The sequence below is a fragment of the Saccopteryx leptura genome, chromosome 3, assembly GCF_036850995.1.
Source record: "Saccopteryx leptura isolate mSacLep1 chromosome 3, mSacLep1_pri_phased_curated, whole genome shotgun sequence".
Lineage (NCBI taxonomy): Eukaryota > Metazoa > Chordata > Mammalia > Chiroptera > Emballonuridae > Saccopteryx > Saccopteryx leptura.
In genome coordinates, this window is record NC_089505.1 from 323,259,187 (window position 1) to 323,275,023 (window position 15,837).

The window sequence follows — 15,837 nt, forward strand, 5'->3', positions numbered from 1 at the left end:
CAGGAGGTCTTAAAAGTTGTCAAGTCCCTCCTCCAGGTCCTTTTAGAGCACAGCCTTGAGTATGAAAGCTCCGACCAGAGCCACCAGCTTAAGCAGGTAGGGGGGTTAGCTGACTTCTGTTCAGGCTCCTTTCTAAAGTTCTCCGGGTATGTCTAGCTAAATTTGCCTTAGCATTCCATGGGACTGCTCTCTGCAGGCTTCTCCCCTGTTAGGAAGCCTACAGCCCAGCCTACCCATCTTCTGCAGTGTTCTCTGAGGTCTGTTCTGTAGGGATGTGTTTTTTACCCTGTATCAGCTGGCAGGAAGTTGCCCCAGCCACGTGCAGAGCAAGAGGCCCTGCAAAATATCACATCTCTTCTTTGGGTTCTCTTAGATTGCAGACTTGAGAAAGAAGACCTTGTCAGCCAGAGCCGCTGCCATCATAAGTCAGCTGGACAGTGAGCAGACTGCAGGTTAGGCTCCTTTCAGTGATCCAATTCGTGGGTCTGCTCTCCAAATGCTGTCTGCAAGCTGCCTGTGCACCCCTCCCCCTAGCACTTCCTTATTTTTTCTTCCTGGGTAATGTGCTTTGTTAGCCTGTATGGCTGGCGGAGGTGCTCTGCCCATAGAGGTCTGGGCATAGGGAAGCCAGCTTTCGTGCACTCCCCACGTGTTTTTGTTCAGGGAGCAGGGATTACACAGAGACTCTGGTCCGTAGCCCACGCAGAAGGCTACTGCTGACAGTCTTTGACCCAGCCCCTCTGTCCGGGAATGCGGGCACCCACGCTCAGGATGCCAGAAGAAACCACTCGTACACTGTCCGTGCTCATGGACCATGATACTGGGAGTAAACAAGGCAACTACTTGCCCACCTGTGCCAGGGTTTGCTGTTGGTGTTAGCTCCACGCTCCGTGTGGGTTGAGCCACGGGATCACTGTCTTCTCAGCTTGAACGTCTCCGCCCTAGCCCTTCCTCCCCCTTCCTCTCAGTTCCAAGTGAAAACAGACCTTCTTTGGGTCAGTGAGGGAAGCGAAATACTCCATTCTCTGTCCTATTTTCTTCAGAGTAGTTTATATATTCAGCTACCGTTTCGCCGAATCGTACCTTTGTTTGGTATATGTGTATTTCAGATGCTTTTGGGATTGTTTTTCTGTCTCTAGTTGTTGAATTTGTTGAAATTTCAGGGAAAGGTATCAGAAGCCCTCCTCATGGCACCATTTCTCTGATGTCACCCAACAATATTGTATTGATATTATAATCATCAGACTTGTTAAGAGACTAGAAACTTATTATTCTAACCACAAAAAAAAGAAATTATACTAATGCAATGTAACAGAGATGTTATCATTACAACAGCAATCATATTATAATACATAAATGTATCAAATCAAAATTTAATGTACATTACATATATACAATATTATGTAAAATATATTTCATTTTTTAAAATTTTATTTATTTTAGTCTGCAGGGGCAAAAAGAAAGAGTAAAAGAGAGAAAGAGAAGAGGGGATGAGTGGAAAGCATCAACTTCCATAAGTGCCTTGACCTGGCAAGTCCAGGGTTTCAAACCAGCAACCTCAGCATTCCAGGTCAACACTTTATCTACTGTACCACCACAGGTCAAGCCTGGATAGTTCTTTAATTGTCTTCATTTCTTGGATTCCTTTTTCCTATTTTAATTGGGTGTTTTCTGCTACCTTGTCTTTCAAAATGCTTACTTGTCCCTGTATTTCATCTAACTATTAATGTAGTCATTATTTCAGTTATTTTATTCTTCATTTCTGACTTTTTAATTATTATTATTTTTTTTGTATTTTTCTGAAGTTGAAAATGAGGAGGCAGTCAGACAGACTCCTGCATGCACCCGACCGGGATCCACCTGGCATGCCCACCAGGGGGCGATGCTCTGCCCATCTGGGGCGTTGCTCTGTTGCAACCAGAGCCATTCTAGTGCCTGAGGCAGAGGCCACGGAGCCATCCTCAGCGCCCGGGCCAACTTTGCTCCAATGGAGCACTGGCTGCAGGAGGGGAACAGAGAGACAGAGTGGAAGGAGAGGGGGAGGGGTGGAGAAGCAGATGGGCGCTTCTCCTGTGTGCCCTGGCCAAGAATCGAACTCAGGACTCCTGCATGCCAGGCCGACGCTCTACCACTGAGCCAACCGGCCAGGGCCTTCATTTCTGACTTTTTAAAAAATGTTTTCTGTTTTCATTTTTATGTTTCTTATCTTTTTAGTGAAAATTTTGCTAAGTTTATTTACTCTTCTCTGTATTTTATTAAGCACACTTATAATCAGTGTTTGAACTTTGCTTCTGGTACATTGCTTGCCTCTATTTTGTTTAGTTCTTTACCTGGAGTTTTGCTTTGTTCTTTCACTTGGGACATGATTCTTTGTCTCCTTATTTTGGCCATTTCTCTGTGTTTGTTTTTATGTATTAGGTAAAGCTGCTATATATTCAAGTCTTGCTAAAGTGGCCTGTGTAGTGGCCAGTAACATAGTCTCCTTGGTCACTTAAACTGAGTGTTCCACGTGTGTCCCTTGTGTGGGTTGTGTGTATACTTCTGTTGTAGTTGAACCTTGATTGCTTTTGGCATGTAGAAGAGAGGAAATACCCTCAGGCTGATAGACTGAAAGGACTGGCCATAACTACTATGGTAAGAGCTGTAGCACAGTGAGTGACGCCACTGAGCAAGATTCATTTTAATAGGTCTCTGGGGCTTACTGAATCCTCTCTGTGGGTGTGTCATTTGTGGAACTGGTTGGGTAATATCTGGTGTGGTCTGATGCTCGCCACCGAGTATGTTGATTCTGGAGCCTCTTGAGAAGGTTTCTGAGTGATAGAAGATCAGCCATTGTCTGTGCCCATCCTGGCATGAGCTAGAAAATGATCTGCAAATAGTTGCCACTTGTGCTTGGTTTGGAGGTGCCTAGAAGAGGCTATGCTGCAAACTGTGGCTGGCTGCTACTACTGTCAGGCTTGGATGGAGAGAGGGAAAGATAGGGATAAACAGACAGAAAGGGAGAGAGGGAAGAGAAGCAACAATTCTTCGTTGTGGCACTTTCTTTGTTCACTGATTGCTTTCTTATATGTGCCCAGACTGGGGGTCCACAGAAAAGCAGTGACCCCTTGCTCAAGCCATCAATGTTGAGCTCAAGCCAGCAATCAAGGGGTCATGTCTATGATCCCACACTCAAGCCAGTGATCCTTCACTCAAACTGGTGAGCCCATGCTCAAGCTGGCAACTTTGGGGTTTTAATCCTGAGTTCTCTGTGTCCCAGGCCAAGGCTCTTTCCACTGAGCAACCACCTGGTGAGGCTTGATTGTATATAGTTCTCAATAATGGTAATTGTGTAGTTTAGTTGCAATTTTGATGCAGTCCTAAGAAGAGGTGAGCACAGTTTTTACCTCCTCAACCTTCTAGATCTGAAATAAATGTTTACCAGTGTAGCCAGTGGCTCTAACATCCCAAACATGCCTGAAAATATTGGAAATTTGATGATTTGGTTAACAATTCTGGTAGAAATGAGCCAACAGAAGCTGCATCTTGTGGAAAGTTGCAGTGTGTGCTCTAAAGAGGGAATAGACTACGAAAATATCGAAGTGCAAGGTCAGATGCCTCAAGCATTCTCAAAGCCCCCCAAAACAGCAATAGCATTGAATTTACCTGTTTAAATATAATATTAAGTATTTCTATCACAGTAATTTTATTCTGGCAATGAAAAATGACCAGAAATTCAGAGCTGTCTTCTAGCTAAGTATGGAACTCAACAAGTAAAAATGCAGGGACAGACAATCCAGCTGAGACATCTATCTGTTCACATAATAGACATCTAGTTTGCTCTTACTCATGGGTTATTTTCAATTAAATGTGGTCAAATATGAGCATGAATAAAACATAAGATGTGCAAGTAAAATTCTATAGGTCAGGTGAGTGACTATAAAAATTCACTAACAGTGTATGCTGAAGCATGAAATTTAAAAATACTTCTTATGTGCCAAGTATCAGAAAATAGGCAATATCGATAAGTTACATGTTTAAAACTGTTTACTATTCTTCCTCTTTATTTATTTTCTTTCAAAACAAAATCATTTCAAACTTCTTACTTCTCCATAAAGTATGCTGAATTCTAAAAAAAAAAAAACAAAATAAATAAGAGGCAAAGATATACACTTAACAAAAGAAAAAAATATTTGAAATGCATCAAATGCATCTAGATATATTTTAGTAAAATATATTTATTCTATGATTACTGAAGAAACTGCTTTGAGGAAGAAAAAGTACCTTTCAAATGAATTGTCATTACTCTACTTACTACTGCTTTTCTCTCTTCATTTATATGTAAACTTTCTTTGGACTCTGTCATGGTTTACATTATATGATAGCTCAATGGTGAAATGAAAGCATACAGAGCAACATCTGATACTGGGATATTCTAAGTAGGTAATAAATGACCACCTCTTGTAGGGCAATAACATTGCCATTTATGGCTAACACCACATAATTTGAATGGTTTCCATCTCTAAAGTTCATTCTCTGTCTCTATTTAGTTAATTATTTCCTATAAACTTCAAAATGAAATTCTGCGAAGCCAAGGAGGCACAGGTTTCAGGAAATATAAATGTCCATCAAGGTGGAAGGTTTGGAGGAATGAAAAATAGATTCAAAGATAAGGAAAGACAGTAGTAGAAAGAACAGATAGTTCTTGGGCACCCACACATTTTTTATTATAAAAAATGGCACTTTCTCCTCTCTGTTCTGTATTAAACTTCTCTATGGAATTTTAATTGAAGAAAAGTTATAACAACAAAGAAAGGCCTACCTATAAAAAATTGTTTTAAAATTTTGGATATAATCCAGCACTTATGGTGCACAAGAATGTGTTCTTATTGCTTCCTAGAAAACTATGCATTAGAATTTTCTGAGTTTATTCAAATAATGAGAATGCCATGTTTAATTTATAAGAAAATATCTACCTGGATTCAGATGGGTAGGGATAAGGGTTAGTTGAGTAAAGAACAATTGTTCTATTAGCAACCCATCCTTATCTGGGTGTTACTATGACAAATTTGCACAATACGGCTTCCATATCTAATAGAATATTTAATAACAGAAAAAATATAGACTTAATTGTTTATGATCCTAAATCCCTCTAAACCTTACCAAAATCTTTGAGAATAAATCAAGAACCCCAATAATTAGCTTTCTGCAATGGTGTATCCAGTTTTAAAATTCTGTGATTTTTACAACATATAAATATATAATACATATTGAATAATTCTTATCATTTTAATATTATGTTAAATATAATTTTATACAATATGTACACATAGACTTTTAATATAAGCATTCATTTAGACATAATAGATGACAATGGGTTTTATGATTCTCAATAAAATCACATTGGAAAACCTTGTACTGTCAGAAAGTAAAAACTCAGAAATACTGTAACAATTTGTTAAAAAAATAAATTTAGTGATTTCAATCCAAAATGTTGGAAGTCAAGTTCTGATCTTTATAGCCTAAAGAGCTTTAGTCATTACAAAAGGAACACTCATCTTAGCACCAATGTCACACATCTTCTAATTTGACTATATTGACTCATGCTCCATTTCTGCAATTATACTTAACTTATTTTACAATTTCACACTTTTTATCCTTTGTTCTGAATAAACAAAAGTGAATGTAATAGTCCCCCATGCTCTAGTGTTGTGAAGCATTTTAAGAAACACTTTGCCAAGACCCTTCTTTGGATAGATAATTGCATATCTATACTTTCTGCAGGACTCCAGCATTCACTAACTGCCTGACATCAGTTCTCAGCTTGAAAATGAGTCATAGGATCTCTAACCATAAAGTAAGCTTTTGAAAAACTGATTAATGTTGCTCATTTCTCTGAACGATGCTCATTCAAGTAACAAGAAATCCAATACAGTTGTTTAAATGAATATGGTAGGAAGATATATTCAAATACAGTCCAAACACTAAACATTGGCATGCATTTGAAATGGTGCTACTTTCCCCACACCAGGAGGTTTTTTTTTTAAAGGTTGATATTATTCTAGAACTGATAAAGAAGCTTCATAAAGCTTTATATTAAGGAAAATAACTTATGAAAATGTAGAGAGAGAGTAATTTTTTATTAGTTTATTCACAATGGCATATTGAAAAGTAATGATCTTACTTGAGTTTAGGAAGAGTAATATTTTTCTTTTATCCAAAGTCACTTCTCTGGCAATCTCAACATTCTGAAGAGTAGTCTAGATACAGATAATGAAGACAAAAATAAAAATCTTTGTGAATATTGAAAATAGATACAATATAATCTATACACTGAAACATTCATTTTATCCATAAGGAAGACATGTATCACATTTACACTTATGTCATATACAAATTTACCACATTTTCTTGGTAATTTCTAAGAGTAACTCAAAGGCTGTGAATTATCAAGAGGCTGAAATAGGATAATAAGTTTTCCCCAAATGGCTGTTATAAAATTAATTTCTATAAAACACAGTTTGGGGAAATTGGCTTTAAAAGAAGTGCAAAAAGGTTATTTGATAGTTTGCCCAGAATTGTTATTGGTAGTGTTGACATTCCAATCTAAATTGGCAATACTTTAGCTTTTAGAAGAATTCCAAGTTTAAATTATCAATAATATATATTTAAAAACCTTCCTTGTGCCTGATCTGTGGTGGCACAGTGGATAAAGCGCCATCTGGAATGTTGAGGTCACCAGTTCAAAACCCTGGGCTTAACCTGTCAAGGCACATATGGGAGTTGATGCTTCCTGCTTCTCCTCCTTATCTCTCTCTCTCTCTCTTCTCTAAAATGAATAAATAAAAAATCTTAAAAGAAAAAGAATTAAAAAATAAAAAAAGCCTTCCTTGTGAGGAATCATGTATTGACTTGATGCCAAGTAGCAATTATTATTTTTAATGAGACATACCTATTAACTCAGCTTTATGCTGAAAGAAGAGGGGTTTGACACCTATATAAATCAAGCCTGAGTAACAGATTGAAAATTATATATGTTAGAATGATGTTTCTCTTTTTGCCACTTAATTTTTAATGATCACATTTATGTTATCTGTGTTATGAATTTAAACATAGTTTTAAAACTACTTTAACATTTAAATAAAATAATAATCAAGTAAGAAGTCATATTTAAGACAACAGTGATTATCAAGAGAATTTCCAGGGGAACACAGCTGGCTCCATAGCAGTTATCTGCATAGCTAAGCAAAGCGCATTTTAGATTCAGTAGGTACATTCTAATTCTGAATCTGATTTGGATTTATTCAGAGGTTTTTCAATATGACTTTTTAATAAGCTCCTCAGAGAAATCTGAAAGTTAGCCAAGTTGGGAACCCTAAACTAGAAAATAAGCTTCTGGACCATAATAGAAAATTCAAGAATGGCTCCTGGTTTCCTGACTTTTGGTGAACACTCTGTATTGTCCCTTTCTGTGATTGTAAACTGAACTTGTCACTATGAAGTATTTTACTCCCATGGTGAGTTTCCATTAAATGGCAAAGGTGAAGGGATCTTGAAGCTGTAACCTCTCAAACCAGTTAATTTTTAGCTAACCAATATGAGGGAGATTGTTTTGGGCACTCAGACATGGTCAAGCGAGAGCTCTTACAAAGTTAGGAGATTCAAGCTAATACAGATGTTCATGCTGGTTTTGAGGAAGCTGCTTTGATGGGAGATGGCCACATGCTTAAGTTCTTTAGAAAGTGGCTTCTAGTAGATCAGAACAAATAGTGGCTGACATACAACATGAAAATGGAGAAATCAGTACCACAAACAAAAATAACTGGATTGTGCCAGTGACTTAAATGAAACTGGAAAAGATTTTGAGCTCTGTATAAAAACGCAGCCTGGCCAACACTCTGATTACAGCCTTGGGAGACCCTGCATGTGAATAAGGTTGTTTTTAATTTATAAGTTTAAGAATTCAGAATTATGTATCAATCAGAAATAATATTACCTGAGCTGTAATGATCAACATTGTATCTCAAGATAAATAAAATTTAAGACTTTTTGTTTCATATATAAAATTTAATGTGTTTTTGTTGTTCCTTTAGTTGCTTTTTATGAACTAATTATATAACAATATCAGTTTCTCCATTTATTTGGTTCTATAAAAATATTCTATAGGCTTTATTTTTCAAACAGTAAATATACATTAAATCTTTCCAATTAAGAAACAAAGAACATCTTTATGTTCCATAGGACCACTATAAACATGTGAGAGTAAGCTATTCCATAGAGCAGTTGCTTTCCACACTCAGACTAGCTCACATCTGTTCTTTCTGGGTACAGAGTGGAACAATTTTTTTTTATTATTGATTTTAATTTATTGTGTTTACATAGATTCTAGTGTTGCCCCGAATGTATCCCCTCTTCCCCATATTCCCCTCAACATCTTTCTTGTCCCCCTCCCATAGCGCCCTCCCACCTTACCTTCAGGTTTATCCCATCCTATCATTCCCTTTCCCTCTGTCCTCTTTTCCACTGGTCCCTTTGATCTCTCCTCTGTCTCAATTCTGTTCCTTGGTTCATATTGTTCATTGGATTCCTCAAATGAGTGAGGTCATATGATATTTTTCTTTTTCTGCCTGGCTTATTTCACTTAACATAATAGTTTCTATGTCCATCGACATTGTCCCAAACAGTAAGATTTCCTTCTTTTTCATGGCCTCATAGTATTCTATTGCATATATGTACCACTGCTTTTTAATCAACTCATCCACTGATGGACACTTGAGATGTTTCCAGATCTTCGTTATTGAAGATATATGAACAATGCCGCAATAAACATGGGGGTGCATTTCTCCTTTTGAATCAGTGATATGGTGTTCTTGGGATATATTCCTAAAAGTGGGATGACTGGGTCAAAACGCAGATCCATTTCTAATTTTCTGAGGAATCTCCATACTGTTTTCCACAGTGGCTTCACCAGTCTGCATTCCCACCAGCAGTGCAGGAGAGTTCCCTTTTCTCCACATCCTTGCCAGCCATTATTCTGGGTTGTTTTGTTGATGAGTGCCATTCTGACTGGTGTGAAGTGATATTTCATTTTGGTTTTAATTTGCATTTCCCTAATGATTAGTGATGTTGAGCAATTTTTCATATGCCTATTGGCCTTTTGTATGTCCTCTTCAGAGAAGTGTATATTCATTTCTTTTGCTCATTTTTTGATTGGATGGTTTGTCTTCTGGTGTTGACTTTTACAAGATCTTTATAAATTTTGGTTATTAACCCTTTATCGGACATATTGTCGAAAACATTTTCCTATTGTGTAGTTTGTCTTTTTATTCTGTTCTTATTGTCTTAAGCTGTGAAAAAGCTTATTAGTTTGATATAGTCTCATTACTTTATCCTGTCTTTTATTTCACTTGCCCGTGGAGATAATTCAGCAAATATATTGCTGCGAGAGATGTCAGAGAGCTTACTGCCTATGTTTTCTTCTAAGATGCTTATGGTTTCATGGCTTACATTTAAGTCTACCAATTTTGAGTTTATTTTTGTGAATGGTGTAAGTTGGTGGTCTAGTTTCATTTTTTTGAAGACAGATGTCCAATTTTCCCAACACCATTTGTTAAAGTGGCTGCCTTTATTACAATGTATGCTCTTACCTCCTTTGTCAAATATCAGTTGTCCATAAAGGTGTGGGTTTATTTCTGGGTTCTGTTCTGTTCCATTGATCTATATGCCTGTTCTTATGCCAGTACCAAGATGTTTTGAGTACAATGGCCTTGTACTATAACTTGATATCAGGAAGTGTGATACCTCCCACTTTATTCTTCCTTTTCAAGATTGCTGAGGTTATTCATTGTTGTTGTGGGTTTTTTTTTTTTTTTTTTGGTTCCATATAAATTTTTGAAATATTCATTCTATATCTTTGAAGTATGTCATTGTATTTTAATTGGTGTTGCATTAAATTTCTAAATTGCTTTGGGTAATATAGACATTTTAATGATGTTTATTCTTCTTATCCATGAACACAGAATATACTTTCTCTTGTTTGTATCTTCCTTGATTTTTTTTATCAGTGTTTTATAATTTTCTGAGTACAATCCATAATCTCCTTAGTTAAATTTATTCCTAGGTATTTTATTTTTTGTTGTAGTTGTTGTTGCAATAGTGAAGGGGATTGTTTCCTTAATTTCTCTTTCAGACACTTCATTGTTGGTGTATAAAAATGCCTCTGATTTCTGAATATTGATTTTATACCCTGCCACTTGCTGAATTCATTTATCAGGTCCAGCAGTTTTTTGACTGAGACTTTAGAGTTTTCTATATACAATATCATATCATCTGCAAATAATGATAGTTTTACTTCTTCTTTTCCAATTTGGATGCCTTTAATTTCTTTTTCTTGTCTGATTGCTGTGGCTAAGACTTTCTGAACTTTGTTGTATAAGAGTGTAGAAAGGAGTGCAGAAAAAAGATCCTGCTTTTTTTCCTGATCTTAAGAAGATTGCTTTTAATTTTTGCCCATTGAGTATGATATTGGCTGTGGGTTTGTCAAAGATGGCCTTTATCGTGTTGTATGTTATTTTCCCTGTATTCCCACTTTGCTGAGAGTTTTGATCATGAATGGGTGCTAGATTTTATTAAATGCATTTTCTGTATCTATTGAAATTATCATGTGATTTTTCTCCTTCTTTTTGTTTGTATGATGAAACACATGGATTGATTTGCCAATATTGTACTAGCCTTGCCTCCCCAGAATAAACCCCACTTGATCATGATGTATGATTTTTTTCAAATATTGCTGGATCCAGTTTGCTAATATTTTGTTGACAATTTTAGCATCTAAATTCATCAGGGATATTGGTCTATAATTTTCTTTCTTTGTGTTCTCTTTGCTTGGTTTTGGAATCTGAATTATGCTCGCCTCATAAAAGAAGCTTGGAAGTCTACCTTTCTCTTGAATTTTTTGAAATAGCTTGAGAAGGATAGGAGTTAGTTCTTCATTGAATATTTGGTAGAATTCACTTGTGAAGTCATCCAGCACAGGACTTTTGTTGGTTGAGAGTTTTTTGATAATTGTTTCAATCTTGTTTGCTGTAATCGGTCTGTTTAGATTTTCTGATTCCTCCTGATTAATATTTAAAAGATTATATATTTCTAGAAATTTGTCCATTTTATTTAGGTTGTCTTATTTTTTTGCATACAGTTCTTATAGTATTTTCTTACAATGCTTTGTATTTCTGTTGAGTCAGTTATTACTCCACTCTCATTTCTAATTTTATTTATTTGAGTCCTCTCTCTTTTTTTCTTGGTGAGTCTGGTTAAAGGTTCATTCATCTTATTTACCTTTTCAAATAACCAGCTCTTGGTTTAATTGATCCTCTGTATTGTTTATTTAGCCTCTATGTCATTTCTTTCTGCTCTTATTTTTATTATTTCCTTCCTTCTACCACCTCTGGGCTTTATTTGTGGATCTTTTTCCAGTTTTTTTAGATGCAGGGTTAAGTTGTTTATTTGAGCTTTTTCTACCTTCCTAAGGTATCCCTATAATGCTATGAACTTCTTTCTCAGTACTGCTTTTGCTGTGTCCCATAAATTTTGAGTTGTTGTATGCTCATTATTATTTATTTCTAGTAATTTTTTTATTTCTTATTTGTTCTCATTGTTAAACCATTTGTTATTTAATAACATGCTATTTAGTTTCCAAGTGTTTGAGTATTTTTCAGTTTTTCAGTTGTGGTTGATTTTTAGTTTCATGTCATTGTGATCAGAGAAAATGCTTGATACATTTTCAATCTTCTTAAATTTGTTGAGATTGCTTTTGTGCCCTAACATGTGGTCTATCCTAAAGAATGTACCATGAACACTTGGAAAGAATGTATGTTCTGCTGCTTTAGGGTGAAAGGTTCTGAAGATATCTATTAAATCGAGTTGATCTGGTGTGTCCTTTAAGTCTGGTGTTTCTTTGTTAATTTTCTTTCTTGAGGATCTATCTAGTGATGTTAGTGGAGTATTGAAATCCCCTACTATTATAGTATTGCTGTTGATCTCGCCCTTTATGTCCATCAAAATCTGCTTTATATATTTAGGTGCTCCTATATTAGGTGTGTAGATATTTATAATGGTTATATTTTCCTGTTGGATTGCACTCTTTATTATTATGTAGTGACCTTCTTTATCTCTTACTATAGCCTTTGTTTTAAAGTCCATTTGTCTAATATAAGTATTGCTACCCCAGCTTTTTTTTTTCATTTCCATTTGCATGAAATATTTTTTCTATTTTTTTACCTTCAGTCTATGTGCATTTTTTGTTTTGAGGTGTGTCTCTTGTGGACAACATATGTATGGGTCCTGTGTTTCTATCCAAGCAGCTACCCTTTTGATTGGATCATATAATCAATTTACATTTAAGGTTATTATTGATATGTAGTTGTTTATTGCCATTTTATTCTTTAAAGCTATCTTTCTCTTTTACTACATTTCCCCCCCCCCCATTTGATCTGTTTACAACAGGCCCCTTAACATTTCTTGCAGCATCGTTTGCTTGTAATGAATTCCTTGAGGTGTTTTTTTTGTTGTTGTTGTTTGTTTGTTTTTTTGTCTAGGAAGATTTTTATTTCTCCTTCAATATTAAATGATTGCCTTGCTGGATAAAGTAGTCTTTGTTGTAAGCTCCTGTTCTGCATTACTTTGAATATTTCTTTCCATTCCTTTCTGGCCTCAAGTGTTTCTGTTGAGAAGTTGGATGTCATCTGTATGTGGGCTCCTTTGTAGGTGATAGCCTTTCTTTCTCTAGCAGCTTTTAATATTTTTTTTTCTCTCGTAGCTTTGGTATTTTCTCTTTATCTCTTAGCTTTGGTATTTTAATTATGATGTGTCTTGGTGTTGATTTCTTTGGGTTTCTCTTTAATGGAATTCTCTGTGCTTCCTGAGCTTGTGACTTTTTCCTGCATCAATTTAGGGAAGTTTTCAGCTATGATTTCATTGAACAAAGACTCTATCCCTTGTTCTTTCTCTTCTTTTTCAGGAACCCCTATGATACAGATGTTATTTCTCTTCATGTTGTCACAGAGCTCTCTTAGAGTTTCCTCAGACTTTTTGAATCTATTTTCTTTTTGCTGCTCTGCTTCCATGCCTTTGTTTATCTTGTCATCTAATTTGCTGATTTGATCCTCAGCTTCATCCATCCTGCTTTTATATCTTCCATTATGGTCTTCATTTCTGATATTGTATTTGTCATTTTGGACTGGTACTTTTCATTATTTCAATGTCCTTTTTTACACTTGCTATCTCTTTATTTAGGTGTTTCTTATGTCCATCAATTGTTGTTCTAAGATTTTGAGCATTCTAACAATCATTATTTTAAAGTCTGCATCCAGTAATTTGGTTAAATCTGACTCATTCAAGTCCTTTTCTGGGGATTTCTCTTGATTCACTTGGGTTGCATGTCTCTGCCTTCCCCTTTTGTCTGAGAATAAGAAGCATGTGGCCACTGGAGTCCAATGGGTGTAGCCTCTGTGTTCCGTAGGTGTGGCCTGTCTTCAGGCCCACCAACCCTTCTTCCACTGCCTTGGGTGTTCATGTATGTGTATGGCCAGCAGTGGCCCACTGCAACAGTTACTGCGGTTTCCACCTCTCTTCCACAGGCAAGGCTGTGTTCATGTGCTGGGTCTACAAGCCCTTGCCAGCCTTGGCCTTCACTCCACCCCCACTGGTTGGGCTGCAAGCCCTGGCTCCAGGGGCAAGGCTGTGCACTCGCTCCTCCACAGGTTTCTGAGGTTCCCCAGCATTTGCCTTTCCCCTGTGGGCAGGATTGCAGGTGGAACTGTCCTTGCTCACCCAGACCACAGCCTGGTCAGACAGCTTTTATGAGCCCCTTCTGCCCTTGCAGGTTGGGACTGAGCTAATGCTGGTTTTCAGTCATGGCCAGCCTGACCTCCACTCCCACTTATGGGACCATGTTTCCACATCCTGCCTCCCCTCCAGCAAGCTCTCAGCAGTGTGGGTGGGGGCACTGCAGCTCAGAGATTAGCACTCAACATTGTATTCCTGAAAGCTCCCTCCTTCTAAGTGACTCTGCTCTGAGTGCCGCAGGAGAGCTTATTTGGCTGGTGTCCTGCTTCCCTTTGCTGGTATTGCTTGTTCCAGGGTAAATATTCACTTTAGATTTGGGGATTAACTCAGCCCAGGGTTTAGGGTAGCTGTCCCTCAAAGTGTTTCTCCCTGTGCCTCATAGAGTACACTCTCTTCCTGCTGCTTAGGTCCTCTCAACTCTCCCAGAGTCCTGGGTGAGTGGTTGTGAAAGGGTTTCTTTTTGTGTGGTACCTTTAAGAAGATTCCTGGGTCTGAGAAATCTTTCTCTTTCTCACAAACAGTATCCTGACTTGTTTTGCAGCTAAATACTCTCCATATTCCTCTTCTACACTCTAGGGCTGCAGGCTGGGGCTTTGTTTTGGGGCCCAGAACCCTCCCCTCTCCGCTTAACTCACTTCCTGCCACGTGAGTCCCTCTGGGCTGCCATTCACTCTTGGGAGCTGGGCAGCCCTCTCTGCATTACCACTTTTCCTACCAGTCTCAGTGTGGCTTCTTCAGTGTTCCTTGTTTAAAGAGCCCTCTTAGTTTAGTCCAAAGTTGGTTTTTCCAGATAATGGTTCTTAAAATTAAGTTGTAATCCACTTTGGTTCTTGAAGGTGGAAGTTGGTATGTCTGCCTACTCTATCACCATCTTACCTCTTCCACCAGAGTGGAACAAATTTTTAAAAATTTACAACAAATCCCAAAGTGAGCATTCTCACATTCCCAAGAGAAAGTAATAATAAGTATGCAAAGTAAAAAAGATAAAGGACACTTGATGGCTAGATGTCTGTGTTTATGTCTTTTGTTCACATACTTATTACCAGCTTTAATTTCACAACCATTCATTAATTTTTAACCTTCAAATAATAGGTGGTTTCTAGGCAAAGACTTTAATATAACACTGTGAGAAAAACAAAGAAGCCAATTAAAAACTAAATGCCAAAAACAAAAGACAACTCAAAAAAGTTTGCTAGAACTATAATAGAGACACCAAAAGAAGGTTGATTGATTAATTAATTAAAAAAAATAGAAGATAGGTAGGATTCAAAGTGTTCATAAACCAGAATATGTGAGGACAAAAAGATATTCCAAGACTCTCACTACCTTGTCCTTCTTCATGCTCTAAGTTCCCTGGCTAATCTGTCTTCTTACTTCTTCCTTTTTGGGTCTTAATATGGATGTTTTAGATGTAATGTCCAGTGTGTTAAGCTGTTCCTAATTGGGATAAGTACACAAAACTGATTCTACTTCAGTTTGTTCAGAATCAGAAATCTAACTCAATTATTTATCTTAGCAATTTAATAAGAAGTTTTTAAATCAAATTTAAGAATATGTCCCTGGCCAGTTTGCTCAGTGGTAGAGTGTCAGCCCAGCTTGTGTTTGTCCTGGTTTCAGTTCCTGGTCAGGGCACAAAGGAGAAGCACCCATCTGCTTCCCCTCATATTTTCCCTCACTTCTCTCTCTCTCTCTTTCTCCCCCTACTGCATACATGGTTTGATTGGAGTGAGTTCATCCAGGACACTGAAGATGGCTCGATGGCCTCAGCCTCAGGCAATAAGAAGAGCTCAGTTACTGAGCAAAAGAGCAATGCCCCAGATGGGCAGAACATCTCCCTGTAAGGAGTTTACAAGGTGTATCCTAGTGGAGATGCATGCTGGAGTCTGTCTACTTCCCCTCCTCTCACTGAATTAATATATATGTATATATTATGTATATATATGTATATATATGTATGTATGTATGTAAATGTATATATTATTATATTATTAATATATATGTATATATTATGTATAT

General features: G+C 37.0%; 1 protein-coding gene across 4 annotated transcripts in view; it reads right to left on the reverse strand.

Moving 5' to 3' along the window:
- Positions 1-15,837, reverse strand: part of SNTG1 (syntrophin gamma 1) — a 587,020-nt gene that overhangs the window by 405,190 nt on the left and 165,993 nt on the right. For 2 of the 4 annotated variants that reach the window (XM_066379069.1, XM_066379068.1), the window contains one exon: positions 6,164-6,239. The exons of the other annotated variants lie outside the window; for them this stretch is intronic. The gene's annotated coding sequence lies outside the window, so the exon portion shown is untranslated. The remainder of the gene's footprint in view (positions 1-6,163; positions 6,240-15,837) is intronic. 4 annotated transcript variants of the gene reach the window in all.